Below are 13,682 nucleotides of genomic sequence, written 5' to 3' on the forward strand. Positions count from 1 at the left end.
GAGGTGAACAAACAATGAAGACAATACACATGACGGGTCAGCTACTGTGCTGCAGTTAAAACATGGATAACCCTCTGACATACAGAATTGCCTCAGTGGTGAGTGAAAGAGAAAAACAAGGGACATATCATCTAAGATCCATACTTTCATTGCTGTAAGACTGCTAGATTAAATCTTGACCAGACAAAACCTGTGGTCCGTAAAAGTAACCCTTCTCACAAAAAACAAAACATGCAATATAGAAGGACAATGGCTTTTAATTCACAGGTTCTACACAATTTCCATTCTTTTCAACAAGAAATGTTCATGGTACATATCACTTCACATGGGTCACAGATATAGGTCCTGCCAAAAAAGCCACCCTGTCCTCCACCACACTCAGTCCAGCTGAAAACAAATACACATTCTTTAAATGCATGTAAATCTATTTGGGAATAGATTAGCATAAGCAATTTTAGGTTGAGCATGATGAAAATTACTCTCTAGCAGCATACATTTTAGAAAATCTGCCATTACCATGTCACATTTCTGACGGAAAATGCACACCCGTGGTTATCCAAAACAAAACAGCATGAATTCAAAGGCAACCAGTGTCTCATAACATTTCAAAGAAGGGAACATTTAAACGCAAGTCTGAAATATTTCGCTATCTGACATCAGCAATGCAGATGCTTTCAGGGAACAAAGGCATGTTAGACATGTGTCACACGACTTGCGTGTGTATCCAGCAACTTGGCCAATGGTGCCGACACATCACATTACCCCGCTCAGGCTGTTTGAGCCGTGCTTGACTAGTACCCATTTTCTTACTTATAATGCCATGTAATTAACATCTCATCCTTTGATGTGCTTACCCTCTTGCAGAGGAGTCCACTTGTCTTCAGTACATGTAACTTATGTCTTTCTATTTGTTAATATACCAAAGATAAAACCATTTATGCCACCCAAATTCTCAGGTATACTATGTATTATATCAGGGTTTCGCTTTCTACACAAGTTATGAACCCATTGACCAACTATTCTCCTACATCTGTTTGTAGTAGGACTCTCGCTCTACCTGATCCGGTGCCCCTTTCGCCTATACCTACTCTTAGGACATAGTTATAGCCTTTGATATACCCAACTGTTAGCACACTGCTGTGAAGGTCAGAGATGAGTCGACATTTTTCATCTCACATTGGGTATTGTCCACTCCAACGTCCGCGCGGCTGAGATATAGCCGACCATGGACAGTCACTCGGGACCTTGGGGAAGACTAGACTGCTGCGCGCAGGTTGATCAGCTACCTTGCTGTCAAGAGCTGCATCGGGAGACGACCGCAAGGCTGATCTTGGGAGTCCAAGACAGGATCTTGTGATTGTATTTCTACCTGTCTTTGTCCGGTCTATTGGTCACGCTAGTTACTATTACTAAGATACTACTATTAATATTTCTATTTGGGAACCTTGCATGCCCTGTTAGAGGCTGCAGTCCGACACTTATTCCACGTCCTCCCTCAGTAGGGGGCACTAAGCAATTTATTGGCCGACCCCTGGCCTTGTCTGTTAAGGCGAGCTGTTGTGGTCAGTTAATTCTATGTTTGTTGATCTAGCGGCTTGTTGTTATGCTGGTGTGGTACCCTGCACTCAATAAATGTTTTAAACTCACAGTCGGGTTTTTGTTCTTGGAACGTTTACTGGATCATTTTCCGTCCAGATTCCCTTGACGGTAGGTGACACCATGACAACATGGAATCTCTCATATCTTTCAAGCAAACCCATAAGCAAGGCATACGACTCGAGTGAGGCTAGTAAATCAAACTGCTGAAAACAAGTTTACCTTCTTGAAGCCAATATCATCAGCATACTGTCTGAAGCATCGTCTGCATATATTTAGACCATATTTCCTGATGAGTCCGTGAGAATTATTGCACACACGGCTGAAACGAAAGAATTTTATCTTACTAATACATGGATTAGACTGTAACATTTCACATGTTCTTTCAAGAAATTGTTTTGATATATAGATGAATACAGTCCGCTTGGGTTCAAATGAGAATGATGAATGATTAAATAACTTGAAATGGAGATAAAAGCTGACAAGCGTCTGGTGGAACAGCGCCAAGCATGACCAGTTAACCGGACATCTCACTATCCAGCCGATTTTCGAGAGAAACCAAAATGTCCGGATAAACAGGGTTCAACTGTACATACCCAAACCTTAAGCTCTAATATGTCATGTAGATACCCAAACCTTAAGCTCAAATTTGACTTGGAATTCCAGCTGAAAAAGCAGGAAGTAACCTCCTAATGATTAAAGTGACCTCAATTTAAAATATTTCAACTTTGTTCAGCCCCTTACGCTTCAACTAAAATCATCCCAGATAACTCTTTTAACTTGTAGAAAGTGATTTTCTGTGCTGGTAAAAAAATCAGTCATCAATATCCCCCACAATGTAAAAATACTTTTCGTGCATATTTCTTACTTGTTATGATTACAGCATGTCAAATGTTTAGGTATGAATATGACAGAGTGGAAGCTTTTTCATTTCTGCTCCAGAAAAAGACACCATTACCAAATTTAGTCAAAGTCAAACTTGTTGCCATCAAAATACAAAAGCATTATATTCACAAATGTAAATCTACCAAAAGCACCAGTACACAACCAGACCTATCTAAGTGTCAAGTCTAGTAAAGAAATAGTGCATGGTCTTAACGTTCTGCCCTGGAATGAGTGCACAACCACCAATTTCAAACTTGTTCACATGGAAACCACAAAACATAAAATTCACACACTGTTGGAACCTCCAAAAGGCACATCCAAATGGATCATGGTGAACATACGTATCTAGTTCTATAAAGCTAAAGTTTGGGGTTCTGCTCTGTAACAAGATTACATCCTCATAGTCACAGCTCAAGTCTAGTTCATATGAATAACCTCGTATTCCAGCCAAGGCCTACATCGAACACACCTTTGTATAGTGCGAAGTCATCTAGTTATACGCTGGACTAAGCCTAAGTCATGTTTCCATGGAAACCACAAAAAATACAATACATATCTGGGACTAACGCCCAAAAGGCATATCTAGGATCATGCTTGACAAGAGTACCAAGTTTGGTTAAGCTCTCACGAATATTTTAGGAGATATGCTTTGGACAGTGGGCAGCGAACCCACGAACAGACGGATCTCTTTAATGTAAAATTGTTTGCTCTCACAAGTTCATCCAAAAACAGACCATACGAAAACTCTAAACCCTACTGAATACAGACTGAAATGTGCTCTTACTTGTAATTCATCGCTTAATATTTACTATCTCTGAAGGTCATAGGTGCTAAAATTATTATGAAACAATCACATTTAAGTCATTCTTAATGAGACAGAAAGTATGTTGTCTTCGACCATATAGAATAACTAAAGGAATGATTTCTTCCCCTTAACTTTCATTTTAAAACGGAACTGAAATGGTAGATACACAATCCGTTGTTAGGCGAAAGACGATTCGCACATTCGGGGTGTATTTTAATAACATTCCTTACTGATGTTCTGTCGATGTTGTAGTTTTCAGTTTTCAGGAAAATATAATTGAAATCATTTGTGTCAATAACTAAAACTCCGCGTGACAACGAACAGTACAAATGCGTGTACCATAACCGCGAACCATGTGGAACACGTGAAACCAGGAGCATCCCCTCATAAATAAGGCTTAAACTACACAAATAGGGAGAGAAAACTGTCTAATTTAGTCCAAAACAATGCACTAATCTATTCTGTTTTATTTGACTAAAAAAATCGAGGTGTACCAGTATCTTGAGCCAGGCCCATAGCGTCTTGGGTGAGAGTGCCAAACATTCTGAAAACCCATGATGGCGACTTGAGTCAGAGAGGCCGCATGGAGGTTACCCCAGTCGTAAACACACGTAAAGGAAATTACCCACAATTCCCTGCCGTATCCGTGTTTTCACCAACTGAGGTAAACTAGACTTGCAATGGGGTGATTCAATATATTGCTGTAGAGTGTAGGTCACTGCGCCTTGATTAGGTTAATAGATCTACTTTCTATAGCCCAAACAAATCTAGATTGTTGAAAACCTTGTCCAGCCAGCTGTGTTACATAAGAAACCAGAAATCTATTCGTCTGTAGTAGAGAGAATTGTATCGAATAAGAACGAGATTTCACTAACTATATCCTGGGATACTCTAAACATATATATACATCTATATCATAGCAGAGACCATAAAATAGATGGTCTCTGATCATAGTTATTGAATGATTTACAGGTGCTTGATGTTTGAAAGGCGATCTAGCACGCGGTAGAAATATTTTCAAATATTCTCAGTGGAAACCAGTTTCAGGTTTGATAGTCATATTATCATTAGAAAAGATATGAATAAGAGGCACTGCTTACGATGGAAAAAAGGCAATTTCCCTTATCTGAAGTTGTTAGAATCCGCACGTGTCTAAAATTCCATTTAGGACAAAAATTCTGCAAACACATCATGATAGTATGATGTTTTCATTATGCTCAGCGTTTCATTGAGCATGTGGTGTTTATTAGTTTTCGAGATCTGACAGAGTAGCTTATTTGATAATGGTAGCTACGCCCCTGAACGACAATAACCAGGCTAGTGAACCAGGGAGGTACTGACAATGAGGACTGGACGTGAACACCGACAAGAGCACCGGAAGATATGGAAATGTGTTACTCTGTGAACACATGAATGCAATATATATCTGTAACAGTGTGAACATATTCACTACTGTTAGCCACTATTTTCCCACTCAACCACATGGAAAACCGATGAATAAGTTTTCAATGTTACAAGTCATGAAAACAATAGTATTCTGTGGGTGGTGTTTCTCTGAACAGCTGTTATCGAGCTTGTTTCATATGGCGTCCACTTTTGGCATCCCGATGTAATTATAATCTTTCTGGTGCTTTCGCTAATAAGCTGACTGAAACAGTATTTATTATTAACTGGAGATGTTATGCCATCACTCAGCTCGAAACATGCCCGGTAACTCGGATTGTTCCCTCCCTCACTTAACATTTGAACCCTTAACGAGGAATATTTACGCAATATTTCACTAGCATTATACAATCAGTATTTTTTGTTTGTTTATTTTATTTGTTGTTTAACGATGGACTCGGTAATGTTCGAGATACGTAACGGCGCTTTGTAAAAATAAAAAACGAGTCTGGACTCGACAGTCCAGTGATCAACAGCATGAGCAACGGTCTACGCAAATGCATCGGATACGACGATGAGTCATCCAAGTAAGCGATCCTGTCCACTCTGGCCGTTAGTCGCCGCTTACGACAAGCATCGGTTGCTGAAGATCAATTCTAACACGGATCTTCATGTCATTCAAACAACACCGTCTCGTCTGGTTAAGTTACAGAATTGTCTATAAGAAAATAATTTCTACTGTGATCTTTCTACACAGACGTCAATCATTTAGTTACTATCCTGTTTAATAAAATGAAAGACATTGGGTACATTTAATATTTTGTGTCTGTCACATTTTCACAGGCAATACTTGTAATGCCACGTGCATAGGCGGATGGGGTGTGTGTAAGTGTGCAGGGGTGCGCACCCAACGTTTGTCCTGAAATTTTGTTATATGACCACTGAAGCTCGGGTGAAAATGAAGTGTGCACCTCCTTCATCCCCCACCCCACCCCCTTTCTCAACAGTGTGCCTCCCACTTTCTCAAAGAGCTGTATCCCTCCCTGCTGTAGTTATTCTATACCGCAACTGAAAGTGGATTACATGTCTGAATAGTCTTAAAGTAAGCATCATCATACTCACAATTGACTGGACGCCCTTACAACCTTTGCTCTCAAGAAAAAACATACAAATCCCTGAAAAAACACCTAAAATACTAATGGTGAAAGATTTTCCCTTTGTCCAACACCAGAATACCTAAAGAAGAAAGAAAATGGAAATTTGGTTGTCAGCCATAACAAAAACAATTATTTTACCATACATACTAAGAATCTCTCCTCCATGTTGCATGATATCGTTTTGTGCCAAAGACCTGCTCTCTGTACACTGGACAACGCTTTTGTAAAATCGCTAAAAGCACAACCAAGATTTCGTTTGCAGGAGTTGAAATACTGGTTTGACATATTTACAATGGATATATCATAAATCATTAACATGTTTTCTCGGAAGCCAGCCTGTGATGGACTCAGAACTGTAATGGGCCGGTATGAGTTAGGATCATCCGTCACCTTTTTCTTAAATACTCTTTAAAAAATAGAAACCTGACATGCGGGTTTGAAGGGGTTTTTTAGTGGGAGCATATAACTGATTCAGAAACGACATCATTACTCAGTTACAGTAACAGCTCTCCCCCCCACCCCCCACCCCATAAAAACATAGAAACAACGCCCCTATCGGAAACAATGTCGGTAATATTTTAAACACGCTTGGCCATCTTCGGAGATTTCTCGGCTCCCTTCTGTGATTTGTCGGTTGCGTCCTGAAACTCACACATCGAAACATGGCGTCACTGGAAGGAGCACCCGTCTCGGTGAGTTCTGTTATTAGTTTCTACTGTTTTCATTTATCCATCTTTGACCACCACCGGAGCCACAGAACATCTTTTAAGGAAAGGATCCTTGCTGCAAAAGAGCGTCATAAGTCATGCCCCCTGAGGTTGTTCACGTCTGAACTTCGGAAGCAAGCGGGGAATTGACTTATGACGCTCTTTCACAGTGACGATCTTTTCCGAAAAAATAATCTATAGCTCCGACAACACCTCATACCTAAACGCATTCAACACGGGTGGTCAAAGATGGATAATTATACAAATGAAAACAGTAGAAACTAAAAACAGAACTCACCGAGACGGGTGCTCCTTCCAGTGACGCCATGTTTTGATGTTTCAGGACGCGACCGACAAATCACGGAACGGAGCCGGGAAATCTCCCGGCCGAGCGTGTTTCAAGTATTACCGTCATTGTTTCGGATAGGGGCGTTGTGGTTATGTTTATGTGAGGAAAGTTTTGACTCTTGGTGAAGTGCGGATTACGCTGTCGCAAGCATCGATCAAGAGTATTCCATAAATGTTAAAAGGAGCGCAAATCGGCTGATGCAGTAGGCCAAGGTAACGCCTGAACATCGTCTGCTGGAGGAAGTCCTGTCAAACACGTGCAAAATGTGGTCGAGCCTTGTCAGGGTCCAAAGATCGACCATTGACGTCGGTGAAGGGAAGAACTTTAAGTTGAATTAATCTTCTCACAAAAAGTCTGGCTTCCAGTAGGCAACTGTGCACTACTTACTGATCAGAGATCGACGCAGTCCAAGGATTCAGATTGTTGTGGATGATGCGGCTGTGGCGTTTGAATGATGATGATTGTCTCAACTGAATGTAGCGATCCTGGGCAGAGATAGTAACTCTAGGTCGACCTGACGAGGTTAGCTATTCTCGAAACGTTCGTAGCCCTTCGAAATTCTTAAACCCATTCTAAAAACATTGGCTACAATGAAACTTAAGAATTCTTACGGCTACGAACGTTGCGTGAACAAGGGCCCTGTGTTTGTCATTAACACTTCCAGTATTGAGTCCGTAGGTGAAATGGTCTGTCTGTACACGCTGAAGTACAGTCCGTTTGATTCCATTGGAGGCCGATGAATTGCTCACTAACACAAAATCTAATACTTGCAACAAAACCAAATTTTGCACAGCCACATGAAATCGACAGACCAACCCTGATGATGTGTCTCATAATTTGGGACACCCGAATAAAAAAGTTGTTTAACAAACGATCATCATTTTCTTGTCACCTTTCGCTATTTTGTACGAGGGGGCTTTTGCTGGTAGAACAGCCAGGTAATCAACAAGCGTGTGTTGTGAAGATAGGGTCATCTCAAAAGCCGTTATCTGGGTACCACTTGAGATGTTCAATGGGAGTCAGTGTTGCCACTTTCAGAAGACGCTGTTGTCCGAATCGGTATCGCTGTCGTCAGAGTCTACCCTGATGACGACTAGCTTGATGGTGGCATGGTCCAGTCCACTTTGTTCCCAATAATGTCTTTCTATTTCATTCTCAACTTTATCAACGCACTTGTGCCATGTTTCCTGCGTGATGGTGTCTATTGACTATTGAACAATCGTCTGTACATCCCGAAGTTTGAATGTTACATTTTGCCTGCCAACATCCGATTTCATGATACTCCAAGTGAGTTCTATTGGGTTTAAATCGCAACGATAGGGTGGCAATCGCGAAACTGAATGACCATGTTCTGTAAGGTGCTCATGAACCTTAAAGACAGGTGTGGTTTAATTTGACTTTATGATGTCATACAGAACAGCTTTGGTTGCTTTTTCTGGATACGATATTGCTTTGGTTTGCAACCATTCTACCAGCAAGAGGCCCCCCACCCCAACCCCCCATAGTCATTTTTAATTGAAACAAGGCCTGAAGTCTTGTTACACTTCAGATGTAAAATAGCTGAAAATATTTCTTCTAATGTAATATCTCTATGAAACAGATTTATCATATGAACCCATGGAGATTCTAGACAGTCACCTGATACAATAGTTGGTTGTGTCTAAATTTACATTTTGTCATTGTCCCTGACACCTGAAGATTATTCCCAACTAAGACAGGTGAAGACTGGAGATTAAGACAGGTGAAGAATAGAAAACAGCTGACAGCAGCGCTACCAGAAAGGAATAAACTTATAAACCAGCTGAGTCACATTCACATTGCAAGTTGGCAAAAGAAAATATAAATGCAAGCAAACTGTGCAAATTTATTTTATTTTCAAATTTGTAATTTCTAACTTTAACACAAGACCATGAAAGGAAGTCAACAAAATAGCCAGTGATATTGACCAGGCTGCCCTTGTACAAAATAACCATTGCATCTAGGTCTTGTGTAAGTCTTTAGAACAATTAGTACAAAGGTCATTATGTACCATCCAGGCATTGTAGTGTATAAAAGGCAGGTCACATCAGAAATAACTTGAGACAGAAAACTGTAACCATTTCTTTCAAATAATATGACTGTTATGAGGAATACATCCTCCCTTTTTGAATCAATATGAGCTCCAGCAAACTTTCATCTAAGTACACAATAGTGATACTTTGACTAGGGTTTAGATATAGGGAATAGTAACAGACATTCATCTTTGATTTCACACTTGTCTTTCACAGGCAGAATGGCAGAGGGTGTGAAATTACCTTGATCAACATTGGGATTTTGGGAAATAGATTATTTTCTAAACAAGATATAAAGAAAGATGTCTTTTAATACAATAATGTAACGTGCTATGAAAGCCCGCTTATACCTATTCTACACAAAAGAAGTTACAGATCACCAGATTCTTCTGTATAACTATAGTCAATGAGTCTGTAACATTTTTTGACTGCTACAAGTGTAATGTATTTTCATATTCATATAAATTTTACTAACATTTGCTGTAAATTCAATAACTGACCCTAAGAATGTGTAAATGCCAACTGACCTGAGTAAATGCCAGGTGACAAGGACTGCAGAAAATAATCACACAAACCAGCATACCATATCTGATGTACTAAGCATCCAAGCTACTTACAAAAGTGATGGGGTAGGGAGTGTATTAACACCATACACAACGCATCAATTCTAATATCAGAGATTAAGACATCGTGAACAAACTTAGTTAAAGGTGTTACAAAAAGACAACTTTTTGGATCTATAATAGCCAATCAGATACCCCTTCTCCAGTATGAAGAACTGGCAAAATACATTTGAAAGTACACATGGCCATATAAATTTTTCAGTTATTGTGAGGGATGCACATAAATATTCCAAAACATTGCTTACATGTCCTGGAGTTGGTGTAGGGAGCTCCCATTGAAACAGAGCACTTAATATGACAAATACGGTACTTGCTATGACATGTTGAAATACAAAGATTTGCTTACTATGATGTTGATATTAACCAGTTTGCAAACATTTTGAGTACAAGCTGACAATTATCAATTATTATTTTAGTACCTCACACTCTATGTACTGATATTAATACCACACTTTCTGTAATAACATTAGCTCCTTTCTCAGCATCTGCATCAAATGATCCTCTGTTTAGTACAAGCTGTAGTTCACAATTAGAACACACATTCATATTTCATATAACACAAATACTTCAATATATCACAAGGATGCTGCAAAGAGCAGCAAGTCAGCAGATATACATAAGACTGGTTAATAAGGTGTAGAAAACAGCAAGGCACAACATCAGACAGGCAGGCATCATACAAAGCCTTAAGACTCTCCTTAGGCATGAAAACAGTCTTGCTACATATGCCTTAAGGCACTCCTTAAACAGGTAGACAGTTTCTCTGCATCCGCCCTTAGGCACTCCAAAGACAAGCACTGTCTCTCTACAGCAGCCTTTAGGCACTCCATAGACAAGCACTGTTTCTCTACATGAGCCGAAAGGCTCTCCTTAGACAGGTAGATGGTTTCTCTACTCTGGCCTGAAGGCTCTCCTTAGATAAGAAGACAGTCTCTCTATATGGGCCTTAAGGCTCTCCATAGACAAGTGGACAGTCTTTCTAGATAAGTAGACTCTCTCTCTGGGTTAGCAGACAAACACATTCAGTTAGTTATTCAGTATGTTCCTGTGAAATTATTTTATTTCCAATCACTAACATACATCATATTTGGGATCCATAATATATTAAACAAATGCCTGTGTTTATCCAACTGTAACGAATATCATGAAGATAAGACCACAATCAATTCACAATTCATCAATATTTCCATATGAAAATGGATAATAATTTGTTTCTATTAGGATGTAGGTAACTTACTCATAAATATACAATCAAAATGCCTCCTGCCCTGTGTTCTTTTCCTACAAAGCACAATTATTTTATATCTGAGTGAGTTGAGTTTTACACTGCTTTTAGAAGTATCACTGCACAGGACATCAGAAATAGCTTTCAAAAATTGTACCCATATGGGGAATTGAACCCAGGTCTTCGGCATGATGAGCGAATGGTTCCACCACTAGGCTACTCCACCGACCCTATTTTATATCTGAATAAGAGTTAATGTATTCTTTACCAAAGAGAAACTGGCAGCTCAACAATAACATATTTTTTATATTTTGTGCACAAGTGAAAAATTTACTGTGTCTTTCAAGGAGTTTTATAGTCATTAAACACTATGTTCATTTCACCACAATGACTTGTCACTTCTTAAATGATTCCTATGTCTGGAATTAGTTTACAGAGTCATTTCCCTCTCACTGAATGAGAGAAACTGGGTATTTGAGAAAAAAACAAACAACAAATATATTCAACAAACAAAGTCTCTATTTGGCAGGCATACATACTCAATTCTGGTTCCTTTAATATGCTAAAATCTAGGGCTAACTAATAATTCTTTGAGGAATACAGACCTCATGCTTTTCAAATGAACATTCAAACATTCTGTTAACTGGGAAAACCCCCATGGACAATAAATAGAATCAGTTGTATATGACACACTGTTTACAGTTTACAAAATAAGACTAACACCTGCAAGAGTAGGTTCAACAGTTGTATATAATAAATAGTGGCTGGTAAAAGGGAGGCACAATGGAACATCAACATTACACTGGACGGATAACAACATGAACACCACTACACAAACTGTTGTGAATTAGATCACATACTGTATCATATATGAATAGCTAGTGATTTGAGATCTTATAATCACAGAGGAAAACTATAAAAGACCAATCTTGGGGTTTTTTGGGGGTTCACAGATGCTGATTTTCCATTCAATTTAAAATTGTAAAAAAAAATTGATTTTTGGTCGGACTAATTTTATTTCTTGTTTTACAGATTTGCCTGCTATACTTTTTTTTAAGAAAAAGAAAAAAACTAAAAATTAAATTCTCCTGCTCAAAAAATTAAATCCTAATGTTTTTATTGGCTATAAATGTAAACTCACAAGAAAATAATTTTTAGGTTGTATTTTTCACCTGATATTCACTTCATAAATTGCCAAAAGTAAAATACTTGGAGTATTCAGAAGGAATATTACTTTGATTGGAAATTTTATTTTTATTTACTTCCTGCCTGACTTTAGGTTTTCAGAGGACAAAAATTCGTAAAACAAAAAACAGAATTGGTCTGGCCTTAACAGAAAATATACCTACCTCGAATAGTTACATGTCTTAAGGTGTGTTCTAACTTGAAAGTGAAGAGCTTACTTCAGGAATATAAAGCAAACTTCACTATAATTTCTATCACAGTAATAAAACATCTAACATTTCAACGAGTCACATACTTGCCTGGGCATGCACTCCAGACATGCTCTTCTCTCAAGCATTTCAACACAATGGCCTTGAAAAGAAATGGTACAAGAAGTATAAAGGTCTAGATTAAATGTATGTCAATGCAAAAGCCCATACTTAAATTAAAACAATTTCAAAATATTCTAATATATTGTGAAATAGTTCTGACATAAACTTGTAAAATCAACAGTTGCATACTGGCTGGGTATTGAGGCATATATTGCTGCAGCACATGACAGAGGTCAGCAGGAGGGATACGTCATATAACAGAGCAATAAACTACAATACATCACCATAAACACAGCAGATACAGTTCTGAGAGACAGAAGCTCCTTGGTGTAAACCGTTTACACAGAGGTCAGTAACTCACTCACTCGCTTCACTAAAAGCCTTCCAACTCAGTTCAGAGTGAGTGAGGTGTTATATGCCGCTGTAGTTATATTCCATCAATACCACTTCGGGGGCTATAGAAGTGGGCGTCATGAATTGTACCCATGTGGGGAATTGAACCTGGGTGTGCGGTGTAATGAGCGAATGTTAGAAACAACTAGGCTCTCCCACCGCCCCCTCAGTTATGGAAGCAGTATCAGTCAGAATCATATGGTCTTGGGGGAAGGTCATACACAATCTCCTGGGTAGTGAAATATTCCATACTTAATACTCAACAGGGTCTGGTGATGGTTGTCAAATTTAATTCATAATATCAAACAGAGATGTGACACTATTGGGTGCATCAAAAACTGTGTATATTTCTTCTACTTCACTAGGTGTAGTCAAGGCAACCTTTTACTTACAATGTACCAATGCAGAAGGATGAAAATGAAAAATCATCAGTTTCTCTACCTTTTGCCAATCTTACATTGCATATGTATTCAGAAATAGTAGTATTTGGCTGTATTATGTACTTGACATTTGTGGATTTACACTGACTTTGTTATGCTACAGTCAAGGTTAAGATTGATGTTTAAGGCCTTCAAAGATTATAAGACGGTTCTATTCAAAACTATATGAGCCCTTTACTTATCAAGGAATTACAGCTTCCCAATTTGTAGAAGCATGCAGAATCCATATTTTCTGGTCACGTGGATGAAATTTCAATGTCCAAGGTGCAACTCAACCATGATGTTATTCTATCGATATGGTTGCTGAGGCTTCTAGATCAGCACATCAATGTAAATATGAAATGGTGCTGTGATAATATCCAATGTTTGTGTATCAATTACCTGAATTTACATAACTCAATTAAAACACTGCTGCATATTTCAAGGGGCTTTCACTGTAGGATTAATATGTTCAGTTGCAACATAGTATCTGTTTGCTGATACTACAACCCAATTCCCCCTGATGTAAAATATAGCCCTTCAGTTGAGTCAAATGTGCTAAACTCAAAAGATAAGGGAACATGTTGCAGCAT

The sequence above is a fragment of the Haliotis asinina genome, chromosome 8 (assembly GCF_037392515.1).
Source record: "Haliotis asinina isolate JCU_RB_2024 chromosome 8, JCU_Hal_asi_v2, whole genome shotgun sequence".
NCBI classification, from domain to species: Eukaryota; Metazoa; Mollusca; class Gastropoda; order Lepetellida; family Haliotidae; genus Haliotis; species Haliotis asinina.